This window comes from Haplochromis burtoni, unplaced genomic scaffold, assembly GCF_018398535.1.
Source record: "Haplochromis burtoni strain Fernald_Lab_line unplaced genomic scaffold, NCSU_Asbu1 Contig_28, whole genome shotgun sequence".
Lineage (NCBI taxonomy): Eukaryota > Metazoa > Chordata > Actinopteri > Cichliformes > Cichlidae > Haplochromis > Haplochromis burtoni.
The window spans coordinates 3,329,026-3,342,752 of record NW_024582389.1 but is presented as its reverse complement, the minus strand read 5'-3'; positions in this window follow the sequence as shown (position 1 = coordinate 3,342,752).

Below are 13,727 nucleotides of genomic sequence, written 5' to 3'. Positions count from 1 at the left end.
ATCCACACCTCTCTGTGATTCTTGGAAAAGCACTCAGACTGCTGTCAAACTTATTGAAATCAGGGTGAGGCAGATAGGACGGTGCTGTAAGCCATCGGCTCCTATTCTGGCACACGCGCACATCGAGAAAATGTGCTTTGGGGCCAGCGCTTGGGCTCCCGAGTTGCAGGAATGAAGTTGTTGCTGTTAAACAATTCAATTTACAGACAGAAAGTCGTCCTTTGATTTTGGTATGAACAGATTTTCTTCCTCCGAGAGTTGAAAATGAACATGCTTGTTTTTTTTTTGTCTTTCGTTCTTTCTTTCTACGTAATTTCAGTATTAAAGGGAATGAGTGTTTAAGGCCACAGCTGAACTGACTTGAGGACCAGTCGCTTAAACTAACTCTGCCCATAAACATCCTGACGCCAGTTAATTGTTGGTTTGAAGATCAGCAGCCCCCCCACCCCATCCCTTTCCCACCTCCCCTCTCAACTCTGCTTTCCTTTTTTCTCACACTTACTCCGTCTTTTCATTCCATCCTTAAACAATGAATGTAATTTTTATAGCGAAAGTCAGATAGAGCGGGCGAGGCGCGGAGACAGAAACAAAGTAATGGGAGCGAGGGAGCGACTGAGCAGCGGTGGTGTGAGAAGGGGCGTATGGCACCCATTATCTTGTTTATTAAAAGCAAGTTTCTTTCCTTCGCTCCCTCCTCCCCATGCAGCTGACCGCAGATATTTCCAAGGGCCTCGCTCTGCTGTTCTGTGCCTACTTCACAGGCAGCTGGAAGGGTCACAGAAGTTGAAACCAGAGGGTGTCAATCGCCTGTTTCGCTTTGTGACCCACTGGAGGCATCTCAAAGCCAGAGAGAAGAGTGCATGTGTACGAGCGGTATGCGCCTGTTTGCATGTGCGTGTGTATAGCTGAGCATAATTTATGTGTGCATGTGCATCTAGTGATGAAGCTCCAATAAAACAAACTATGAGGAAAGGGAGAGACTGCGCGCACTGTGTGGAAACTGCAAGACCTGCAGCTCCCGACGAAGCTGGAGCTCATCGTTCAGAGAGAACTGCGTCAAGAACGTGTTTAACCATGCAGTTAAGCATTTATTTTTCTCTTTCTCGCCAATTAGTTGTTAAGGATTTAGGTGCTGTTGTAGTGCTGTGTAACTCGCCAACTGCTAAATCGTGCTTAGCTGCTAATCAGCAGTTACTAGCACGTGAAAATAATGCTGGACTCAACTGATTTGAAGTAATCGAAAGTCTTTTTTTTTTTTAAAGCAGTTCCTTGTTCCTTTCAAACACACAAAGATAAAAACAGACCTCTCATTGCAAGGCATCACCTGTCTCCTTTGTAAGCATGGTTTAGCTGCCATACAGCTAGTTAGCTAATTAAGTTTGCATGTCTATAAGCACACAGATCGATCTATGAACTAAGCATACAGATTGACAAAACAGTTTTGTGTTAAAGTAAATCAAAGTAATATGACATGCAAGTACCACATAGGCACATGGAGAAGTTAGCTAAACAGCAGCAGTTTAGCTAGGCTCTTTAGCTAAACTGCTGCTTTAGCTAAAGAAGATCCATTCACAGGCTGTCTGTGCTCAGTTTTCTATTCTGTTCAGCAGTTTATAAAGTTTACTAATCGTTATCCACACATTTTTATATGTCCTGTATCACCCTTTAATATGAAATAAAGATTTTCTTAAAAAACTGATTGTGATGAAGAAACATGTTGCAGGAGGCCAAAAGATACAAACTCTCAGCGCTCTTTGGCAGTTGAGCCTACAGGACATTTCCACCGCTCAAGCCTTGCACTTTTGTGATCACAAGTTCCAGGACTTTACAATGTTACTGCATTGATCAAGAACCACCAGCCCAACTGATTTGACTCTGTAACCTCTTTACCAGGGAATCAAATGCAACTGCGGTTAGTCTGGACATCCTGAATCAGGAGCACTGGGAGCAGTGCTGTGCTTCACAAAGAGATGAGATAGAGGACACCTTTTTGTTTACCAAGTTGTCGTTTTTCCATACACTGCGACTGTTTCTCACACTCTCTTCACACGACTGTATAAAAATAATAGACTACATGAATATGAGGATGAATAAATTGTTTGTCTTTGTCTGTTCTGTGGACTTCTCACTCTGCCCATCTGGATATTACTATTGTCTAGTCCTCAGCACCACCTCCTGCCCTACATCCATGAATTTTCTCCGTGGCCTCCCTGTTTTCCTCCCTGGCAGCTTTAACATCCTTTGCTCAGTATATTCGGTATCTCTCCCTTTTTTGCACTGAAATCACTGTAGTTACTATAAGGTTGCACGGGGAAGCAATACGAGGTTAAACATTATAAATCTACTATTAAAACAGCCATTGGCTTAGTGTTTTTAGGTCATCAGTTGGTCTATGTATGGATTTCTGGCATAAAACAAAAACCATGTATAACATTTCAGACAGCTAACATAAGTCCAAGATGTTAAACACAAACAGCATAAATGAAACACACAAGGCAGCCCAGAAACAAAGCAATAATATTTAATAGTGAATAAAAACAAAAGTAAAATATAAATTAAACATTAGGACCTACTTGTTCTGGAGGCTTCGCAGTAAATCCACATCCAGCATGACTCAGTCATTTAGAGGTAAATTCACATGTTATCCAAATGTTTTTTCATGTCATCCAACACAGAGTTCATGGCTGTGTTTTATATGTTTTCCATACTGTATCAAGATGCCCACATGTTACCCTGCAGACACTGAGCAGTACTACTGTATATGAAGTGAGGCAATTTTACTGCTGGTAAAACTGGCTGTAAAACATCTGAAGCATTTCTGTATCTCCTCCATCTCCTGCTACAGCAAATGGGTTTCAGACTTGAAGCATTAACAGTGGAAATCTGCACAGAAACTTAATTCATATGGTTTTATTGGCGTTGTCATCAGTTCACGATATGAATTGTGCACATGAATGAATTAATCGCGTGGCTTTAAAAAAGGCCCTCGTGATGCTGCTTGTGTATCCTGCATAGATGAAGTGTCGAGGCTGGGTTCTCAGGGCGATTTTCTTGTGTTGTGGGTATTTTCTTCTGGAGAACTGTTAACACAATACAGATTTCAAAAAGAATTTATGAGAGATTTAAATAAATATATTTTTGCCAGTCGTGTATTCACTGCAGTTGTCGCAGCTCCAGATCATCTCTGTCATAAACATCACAAATTAGCATTCTGGTATGTGTGGTTTGCAGTTTTGGGAGAGACTTGGTCATGTTTGCATACACAGACTGGAGTGTCATCAGGAGATCATTAGAGTAAGTAATATTTCAGCTTTTGGGCCACAGTTTTCATGTTGAAAGACCTTGACCTTCGTTCGACACTCAAAATTATATTTGACATGGTTTTATCATCTTGATTCTTTGTGACGTTCCATAACTGTATGAGAATTTGTTGTAAAAACATGGCTTTTAAAGTATGCTTCAGAAGTTTATTACTGGAGAAAAAACATTACTTCCAACCTCCAAGTTGAAAAACGAGGCTAATGTTGAAGAATAAAGCTGGAGTTCCTCTTATTTCCCCTTGAGGCTGGTTAAAACAAGGCAACTCAATACAGAATCACATGTTAAAATACAGCAAGAGAATGCTTTCCCCATCACAACATCTCTACAGGAAGCGATTTAGTCCTAGCCAAAGAATAGTATCGATACCAACTCTGGTATCAACATCGGGTCTATACTAGCAGTTTGTTTTTATCCCTAAGATTCAGTATGTAGCAAATTATGTTAAATAAATTTTTTGGGAAATGAAAAAATATACCTTAACCCTTTAGAGCCGATCGGAGCGGGCACGCTCTGTTTTGCGTAACTATTTTTAAATCCCAGTAGCACTGCAACCACGTAAGCTAGCGCAAAATTTTTTTTTGCATATGAAACCGGAGGAGTTGTACTTACATCTTATGCCATCAGCTTGTCCTCGGTCACGGTTTCCTTCCACATAAAGCTTTGCAAAAACTGCATAAAAAGCACTTGCAGCAACAAAAACATAATATTCCAGAAACACGCTTTGCCGATCCGATCAGCTGCTCATAACACTTCCTACGTTGGAATAGACGTCGGCGCGAACTTTTGCATTTCCGCCATTACCTGCCCGAAACCGGAAGTGACGTCATTTTCGCGGAAATGTAGTCTTTTTTACCATCAGGGCCTCAGGGCCTATACTGGTCTTTTTAAAAGTTATCTTTGACTTTATGACTTTCTGTGTTGTTTCTGGGATGCTTAGGACTCATATTGCACTGCTGGAAATAGTTTATTTTGATGCATATGCTGCTTTTTTGCAAATTTGCAGTATAATATTTATTTTCGTTTTTCCTGCAGTGTATAAAAATTGGCGTATTTCAAAAATAAAACTATGAAGACACTCAAAATAAATTTCCTGTGGTGGGAAACTATTTTGTGCAACTTTTTTGTATTTACAGTTTTGAGGGATAAACCTCTTAAATTTCTCTAACTAGAAATATATGTTAAAAAAGCAAAAACGATTTTCAATTTTTTTGTAGTTTATTGCACTTTTTTGCAATTTATGTAATTACTATGCACTTAATGAATACATATTATTAAAATCTGGGCTATAATGGTTGTATTGGTGTATAGCAACTTGAAATGCTCCCAAAAATGGCTCCACAGCATGTAAAAATATAATATAAGCTCTGGCGGACTTGGTTCTATGGTAGGTCTTAAAGGGTTAAACATGCACTGTGAAAAACGATGAAACCTTTTATTTATAGCCTGCAGCAGATTTAAACAACAGAAGTTGACCCAAAGTGCTTTAGGCTACGTCCACACGTACACGGTCCTTTCGTCCACACGTAAACAGCGTTTTGGATCACTGAAAACTGAGATTTTTAAAAACTCCTTCCAGGGTGGAGATGTTTTGAAAACTTTTAGCATTCACCCGTGGACGCAACGTCAAAGGTGTGCAGTTTTTACACACATGTACACACACAGTTACTGTCCCTCCATTTAGAAAGACAGAGTCAGCGTGAACTTCGGATGTGGCTTCTACAGTCAACACAGAGCTCTCACAACCCAAATCACGACATTGGTTTTGAATAAATTTAATTTTTTAACATTAAACGTATGTATGTTTTATGTGTTTTGTCCATTCCTTAAGTTGTGAGTCTACACCAGCCAAAATACTGTCGTTAGTTATTAACATTTGAAATGATGAAGGCACTTGAAAAGTAACACAAAATTAGCTGCCCTCCCAGAAAAACACAAAAACTTTTCAGAAGTACTTAAGGCACAAAACCCTGTTTACTCTTTCCCTCCCAGGCTTCTAGATTTTGGATTGGCCAACATTTCTGCACTGTTAGGATTTGGCATTCACATGTGGACGGAGATATTTTTTCAAAACTGCACGTGTGGACGGGATTTAAAAAAATACTTGTGTATGTGTGGATGTAGCCTTAGATGCAGGCCTGCTTATGTTCCTGGTCTTCAAAAAAATGTGCACTTTTGATTCTTCTCATAGCTCATGACACACTGCTCCCCTGTAGCTTCCTCTACTGCCCTACAGTGGCTTGGTTTCGGCTCGGCTTTCGGTAGAGTTTGGGGAGGGGACACTTTGAATTACTTACCTGTCAATCAGTCAAAGAGACCCAGAGATGAGGCAAAGCTCAGGTGAACAACAGGTGAGATTAAAACTGTCAGCAATACCTGTCTACAGTACTATGCTTGCCAGTGGGCTTTATTACTTGGTAACACCATTAGATGCACCAGAGCTAATGTTGCATTTGAAGTTGTGTACTTAACTCATATTGAAATGCTTTTCCTGCATCTGATCTGTGCAGCTCACTGGCACATTCACTTAGCTTTATTAGATTTTATCGGACTAACTGCAAGGGGCCACACTTTCGTTTTGTCATATTTATTTAACTCCAAAATATTATAAACGTTTGATATAATCAAATGGCCTCAATTAATCTGCAGGTAAATCACGAGGATAAAGTCTGGCTCTGCCTGATAATCGGATAGTTTGCTCTCATATGTTCTCTTTAAAAGGCAAGAAGAAAGTCTGCATTTAGGAACTGTGGAGGACTGTGAGAAGCGTCAGCCTTCCACACCAGAGAGCTAAGTTTGAGTCACACACATTTTTAGAACATATCATTAATTACAAATATGTCGATTGGTTAGGTTTACTTAAAAAAATTGCTTTAGAAAAATATCCTCATTCGATGTTAAAAAATTAAGTCTTTTATAACGTTGCCTTTTGTTGGTTTCCATGGTGACACACTACTTTTTGTGTGCATGTATTTGTGTTTTTTTTAGAATTTGCATGAGTTTTAGGAAATTATATTTCCTATTGAAGTTTTTTTAATTTTTCGTGACCGTTAAGTCACGTAATGCTCTCCTACGTTGAGCGTATCACATGACAGAAACACAAACGGAGAACTTAACACATAGATGATAATAACTGCTGTATATCTGACGATGTCCATGCAAAGTTTCTCAGCAGAAAAGTTTTTATTATTATGTAAATCTTTGGGCAACCATTTACTCACCACGAGTTAAGTAGGTAGCTTTGCTAAGCTAAGTGTGTTAGCTAAGTGTGGGTAGTTTTCCAGTTTGGCCATTTTAATACAGGTTTTCTCGGTAACCATCTCAGGACCAGAATGCATTATCAAACTATTTTATTTTATTTATTATTTACTATTTAATTTAAAATATAGACATTGGATACACACATGAAACATCGGGATACTAAACTGGATTGATGTTTTTTCCTTCCATCCCTAATATACAGATATATACACTACAATCTTTATAGTCTTTCTAAAAAGAAAATGAGGCTGTTAAATCAGGCATTAACAGCTCTACGCAACTATCACCACATGGGCACAATACTGTGGAGGTTTATATCACATTTTCATTATCTGTTATAGAATTATTAAACCCCCCGAACCATTTAAATTTAAAAGCGTGAAATAACCTCCAGAAGTTTTTTTGAAAGTAGAGGGTTGACATTTTTCTCAAATATTTAAATATTCATCTGCTTATATGAGTTTTAATATGCATAATACTTGCTAAGTCTTTTCAGGATTCACTGAGGTTTTCAGGGAGGGAAATCACACTTGATGATAGAAGAGTCATAAACCCATGAATCAACTATGACACACTAGTGAAAATACCCCCCCAGAATTAGTCAAGTTTGTTTGTATTTGTGTTACAAGAGTTTGATCACAAACGTTCAAGGTCAGCAGAAAACACACATTTAGAGGAAACAGCAATTAGCTTCAGTCTGCGGGACCTCAGACAATGAGGAAGAAAAGCCAAAGTCACCCAAACAATAGGGCCAAGTTTTTTGAATTGTAACACGAGGAGCAGAAAGACACACAATGACCTGCGCACAAACACACTGTGTGCAGGTCATTGTGCAGTATCATTATCTAATACATCTACAGCAGGAAAACAACCGTTATTCAATTTGCACCAAGCAAATCTCTAAGGCTGTTCAATTCATCAGGGCCAATTACTGATACAAAGTGCTGGAGGTTATCTTCTCTCGCCACATACTGCACTCATTCAGACATAGACCATCAGCTCTGTTATGAATCAAGGTGCTGCCTGTGTGGCTGCACAATGGGCTTTTGGTGGGGCTGGAAGCTGGGTGGTCCGACTATTTTACACTGCCCAGCGCAGTCGTACCATAATCCCCGTGATGTTTCTCAGGGATGCAGATTTCAGATCAGTTTGCCTTAGATGAAGTCCTTATTCATTAGGAGGAATGCTGATAACGGATCAGCACCAGGGAAAGCGAGGCTATAGCTAGGTTGCCTGCAGCCACAGCAGGGCGCCGCACCTTCAGATCTGGTCTGTTGGGTTCTGTTTGCACGTCCTGCTTCGTGATCCCTTCTAATTGGCCATCATTACACCCCACATTACCCTATCAGGGCATGGCTAGAGGGGGAAACAGACCATGGTGGTGGATGGTACGCTTTGGTAAGTCTGAATTACACAACTCCGGGGCCATGACAAATATTGGTGCAGTCGATAACTGCTAATGTAAGCAATGGAACAGATGCCCACAGTGGAATAACAACAAATATAGTCCGGTTAACCTTCTCGCAAGGCTGCCTTTGACCAGTCAGAGAGGCGCAGGCTCGGTCAAGCGCACATGATGGCTCTCATTCAGCTGTGATTGTGTTTCACTCTGTTGTGTTAAGTGTTTATTAGTTTTAGTTTTTTGTTTGTGTGTGCGTGTGGCTGCACAGGCACATTTCTCCACGTGTGTGTGTGCTAGGTGTCTCCTGTTCTGTGCGGTCAATTGTAGTGTGATTTAATTGCAGCCGGTGTTTATGAAATCCACTACCACAACTTTAAAAATGGAAAGGCAATCCTTTATGGTAATAATCGGTCCTCGGCCGAACAAACAAAAGTGTGTTTACACAAGTAAACGCACGGAGCAAGGAATCACTTGAGAGCGGCCAGAAAGTAAGATAAAGACGAAACAACAAAGATTACTTCCATATTTTTTGTGTGACTCACGGGTTTAATTGTTTGTTTTTGCTCAGAGTCTCTGCTTATGTTAATTACACTCTGTGCTGTTTCAGAAGAATAAGAGTCAAAAAATATTTTTCTGTGCAAACACAAACACCCCCCCAACACACACACACACACACATTTATCCACACCTCTTAGCCCCACTGCTCACACACTGACGGAAATTAAACATCTGTCTTTTCTCTTCCTCACTCCTGCAAAACTTGGCATCTTTCAGTAATTTTTCTTTCTTCCTTCTTTTCCTGGTCAGGTCTGGGATTCCCTTACTGCAGCTGAATTCAATTTACTGCACTTTTATTTTTTTTTTTGAGGGGGGGGGGTGCCCAGTTTGTCTCATACAGAAGACTTGGGGCGCAGGGGGGTAGGGGATAGCAGTGCCCGGTCCAAACCGCTACAGGACAGCCTTTCAGTCGGTTCAGACCCGAAAGATGAGACTGTAGCCTTGACCCATGTGCTGAGCTGCCGAGCTGCTTGATTGAAGTGCACCACACTTGAGAACATCAGCGCCTTGCATCCATTGAAATAATAAGCTGACCCAGAGAGCTGCTCGCCTTTGAGCTGCAGCCAAACCATCTGAATCCACTCTGTCCAAATGAGGGCTTATTTTTCAAAGCGTCCCTCTCATGTGCGCTGGCCGACCCTGCCCTGCGTTCGCTGCGCGCTATATGTGTGCGGGTTAGTGAGAGAAAGGGCGGCAAAGGGCCGTATTGGAAAGGCGCTGATCACGTTTGTGGCTAAGCAGTTTGTATGGTGAGTCACATGTTCCTGCAGAGCTGTGTTTTCACAGTTTGGCTAAGGAAGAGTTTTTCTTTCCAGCTGCTGACCGCAAGTTTTGTTTGTTGTTTGTTCTTAACCTTTAAGCCTTAAAGACGTTTATCTGGTGTTTCTAGTTTTTAATGTAAGACACAGGGTGGGATGTAATGCAAGCAGACTGTTAAGGAACGTTTCCTGACTTTATATGTCAGTTTAACTTTTGTTATATGTATTTTTTATGCATCATGTAAAAAAACAGCATTGATCTCTTTGGTTTGTGCCAGATTAGCTACTAGCTGCTTTCCATCTGCATCTATAAAATACAGTCAGAGTGTGTCTTGTTATGTTGAACTATTCGCATATTTTGCACAGCCGGGACTTTTAAAAGATTACAGATGACTAAGGATTCGTTTAAATAAGCGTCTAACACATAAAGCTGAGAAGTAAAGATGTTATTAACTCCTAACCTGCAACTAAACGGTGTAAGGTCACTTAATGCTGCGCTTATATTCAGTTGTGCAATGTTTATTTTTTTATTTTTTGTCTTTTGTGGAAAACTGAACATCTTTAACTGTGCTCAACTCGTTTGTATCCGTCACCTTGGGCTTTAGAGAAATTGTGTTAACCTGTGACATTTAATGGACACGAACTAATTGTCTATCTGACTGATTTATAGGGTGGCCCTGAGAGGTCACATTTGCACTGCAACTTTAGAAAACACCAGCAGCTAGAAAACTGCTGCAAAAGTACACAAAGACAAGAGAAATAATATTTTTAAAGTTACTGCAATAACAGTGCAGTTAAGAGGAGTTTATTGCATTTGAAGCATGTGTAAAGGTAGCCTGTTATATCTCTTGCAGTACTGTCCTAAATCTACATTTAGCTTATTTTACAGTGCACATGTTGCAATCTAAGAGTGGTTATAAAAAACGGACATTTTCTGAATCTCTAAAGAGTATACTGATTTAACTGTATTTTGTTTTGGACACATTTTCAGTGTTATTTTAGTTCACTACTTCCAGGAGGTTAGAGTTCAGACTTGTGATGTCATCAGTAAGCGCAGAAGGAAAAAAGAAAAACAGTGTGTGAGACGTGAGAGCGTCGGTTGCTGATGATAAGGAGAATGGAGTCATGTCTCTCTGACGGTGCAACACACAGCATGTGTGACTCCAAGTCCAACTGTGCACACAGATGATAGCATGATAGCATAAATATACTTTATTAAAAAATGAAACAGCAAAGTGAGTTGAGCCAAAAGAGCCCTTGTCAGTGGTGGTTGCCTGTCCAGCCCGTGTGCTTGGTTAGGGATAATCTGGTGCTTCTTAGATGTTGTAGGGTAGCATGGTTTGGGTGCACCTGCCTACCTGAATGAAGGAGGGGGGGGAGCACAGGATGGGTTGATGAGTATTACCAAGAAGTACTTCATAAGCTGTGGCCTTTGCAGCTGCCTCACCTCAACCAAACTGGACAGATATGGGAGATTTTGGACCGACAGTTATGTACAGAGAAATCAACAGAAAACACACGTGCTCGAGCTAATTGTTGCTGTTGCGCACTGTAAATGTTTTTTTTCAATGATTCTGCTTCAATCTGTTGAGTTTCTGTGACATTTTCTCCCTTTTTTGAGTTGATGAAACAGATTCTTCGTTTGTAGTTTCAGTTCTTATTCTTTTCTATTTTGTCTTCGTATTATATATATCCATTAATACTGCAGTGTCCAGAGTGGAAGTTTGTAGTTTGCAAGTTATGGACATTAAATATTCTGCCTGCTCGGTCATGCTGAGTTGTTCCATTACGATCACGGTTCAGCAGCTGAGGTTGTCTTTATGTGCCGTCGTGTTAGAATATCAAAGCTGTAACAGAGTGAGGTGCGTAACTGGGATATTGACTGCAGATCTAGTAGCACACAGTGTGCAGAGTGCTACTTTGCTCATTGTAACAAATGAAAAAAACGGGAAGATTTTGGAATTTAACTTCAAGATCTCTTACTGATGCTCAGAAGCGGGTAATCAGTCAACAGAAGTTTTATGTAAGGCAGCACTAATGATTTATGATTGCGTTTAGATATAAGTAATTGCCACATTTAATTTAAGAAGGTATACATTACTCATAGCTGCCTAAAGTAATGGAGCTACAGTGCTTTTACGCAAATAAAATAATTAAAGGAGAAATTGTGAAAACAAAGTCACATTAACTGAAAATATCTGAGTTGACTTAATCAGCCCTTTAATTTAAGGCTTAATTAAATAGTACATATAGCATGCAATCAAAATATTTAAATTTGGAAAGCTTTTGTCTTTTAAGTTAATCAGCTTAAGAAATAAAGCAATCAGTAGCCATGATTTTAAAAAACTTTATATGGGCGTGCAGCTTATTATGACGAACAAATGTAAAATCTCGCCTTCATAAAATTTACACGACAGTCTGATGTGTCATTAAACAGTCGCTCGGCAGAAAAAGGTCACGGAAAGTTAATCTTACCTTTCCCATCCTATTTAAGTTTTCCATGATAAACCTATGGAAGCTGTGAGTAATTTCATGTGGCCCACTGAGATTTGTCAGGCTTCCCTAATGATGCTCCTCGCCAATGTGTCCCAGCATTCCCTCTGCCCCTGTGTTTTTGAGAAGTCTTTACAACATCTGACATGTGTTTGAATTCAAAAGGTCAAGTGGAGACTCCACTTTTTCCATGCTCATCTTTTCATTTGCTTTCTCTCACCCCTTTTTTTTCTCGCATCTTTTCTGCATTTCGCTCCTGATTAGAACTGTCGGTGGGCCATCGTCACACGTCCCGCCCCACCCACGCAGGCTGCAGTACAGTAGTCACTCAGCTGATTACATGATTGAGAATTACTCCGGAGTGGACTTTTGGAAGAGTTTTTTTTTGTTTTTTCTTTAGTTCAGTTAGATGCATGGAAAAACTGAGAAACCTATCAATCAGTGGCCACTCGCAACACCTTCTGAGGAGAAAAAGAAGAAGTGCAAGAAGAGAAGGAACAGAGAGAGAGAGAGAGGAGAAAGACGTCACCATGCAATCTGCTCCCTCAGCACAGCGTCTCAGATGTGGTCTGGCACCTAGTTCACAAAGCCAACCAGATCCACACATTGCCTTCATATATCTCTGGAAACGGGGTGAGCGGAGGGCGTGTGATGGGGAATGAGAGCAAGAGACAGAAACTGGGAGCGGGTGACAGGGGAGGAGGGGTGGATGGTGGTGCTGGTGGGTGGATGTGTGTGTGTGAGGGGGGCTGAAGAAGAAAGGGAAGAGCAAGTCTTTTGTGTTTACTCACACCGAGTCGCTGCCAGAAACTTTAGACCACATAAGCGATTCACTTTTGTCATCTTTGCTGACCCAGTCCCATGTAAAAGATTGATGAGCGAGATGATGAACTAAAATAAACCAATCTCACAGTCACTCACACAGACAGACAGCCAGGGAGGCAGGCGAGCAGCCAGGCAGACCCTCTTCAGTGAGCAAAACCAGACCCAGATTCTCTCTGGCCAAATCTCGCTCTCTCTTTTTCCCTTCTTTTTCCTTTTTTTTGTTTTTTCCTCAGTGGTCATTCAGCAGCAGCCTGCTGCCCTCTTTTGTCAGTGTCATGGCTGCGCTGGACTGTTGTTTTGATCGGAGCATTCAAAGGCTTGCAGAGAAAAAACTTGGTGGTCAAACTGACGATCCGAGAACAGTTTAAATGTTGGACACATTTTCTTCTTTCAGATCATTTAACCTGTTAAAATCTGCTCCTTCGTTTTCTTAATATATTCCTCTCGCTGGAACGATTACGTAACTAAATAAATGGTATTCTAAGGAACACGATGCGACTGTGCGCTGCTTCCCCTCACCCTGAAATGCTCCTCGGCAGTATGCACAAGCGCAGCTTTTTATGAATCCATAAAATGATGTCTTGTTTTAACGAGAAAAGAAATTCATTGCTACCGTAATTGGTAAGTGCCCAAATCATTAAGCCCTAATGCAGGGCATTTCCTTTGGAGGTAGTTTCCATTTAAGAGACAAGTGTCTAATTGGTGAGTTGCTGAAAAGCAAGCGCTACCTCCCCAGAGATCGTTTCTGAAATCATATAGAGGATAATTCCCTTTCAATTAAAAGCTACAGTATTCCAGGTTTTGATTTAATTGAATGAGGGTTTTTTTTCCTTCAAATCGAGGGGGACTTGGTTGGGGAGGGGTGGCAGCGCCGTGATTCCATTAAGGGTGGTGTAATATTACGAGGCCAGTGTGAAAATATCACTCCGTCTGAGGAAAATAGAGCAATATCAGAAACAGATTGCTTGAAAAACAGAACACTCCAAAGTAGACGGTGGCTGGTCGGCATGGGTGCAGATTGAATAAACAACGTTGGGCGTGGAAAGTATAATGCTGAATAAAGATGACCCGCTGCTGCCAACGCCGCCGCCGCTGCATTTGAATATTATTGG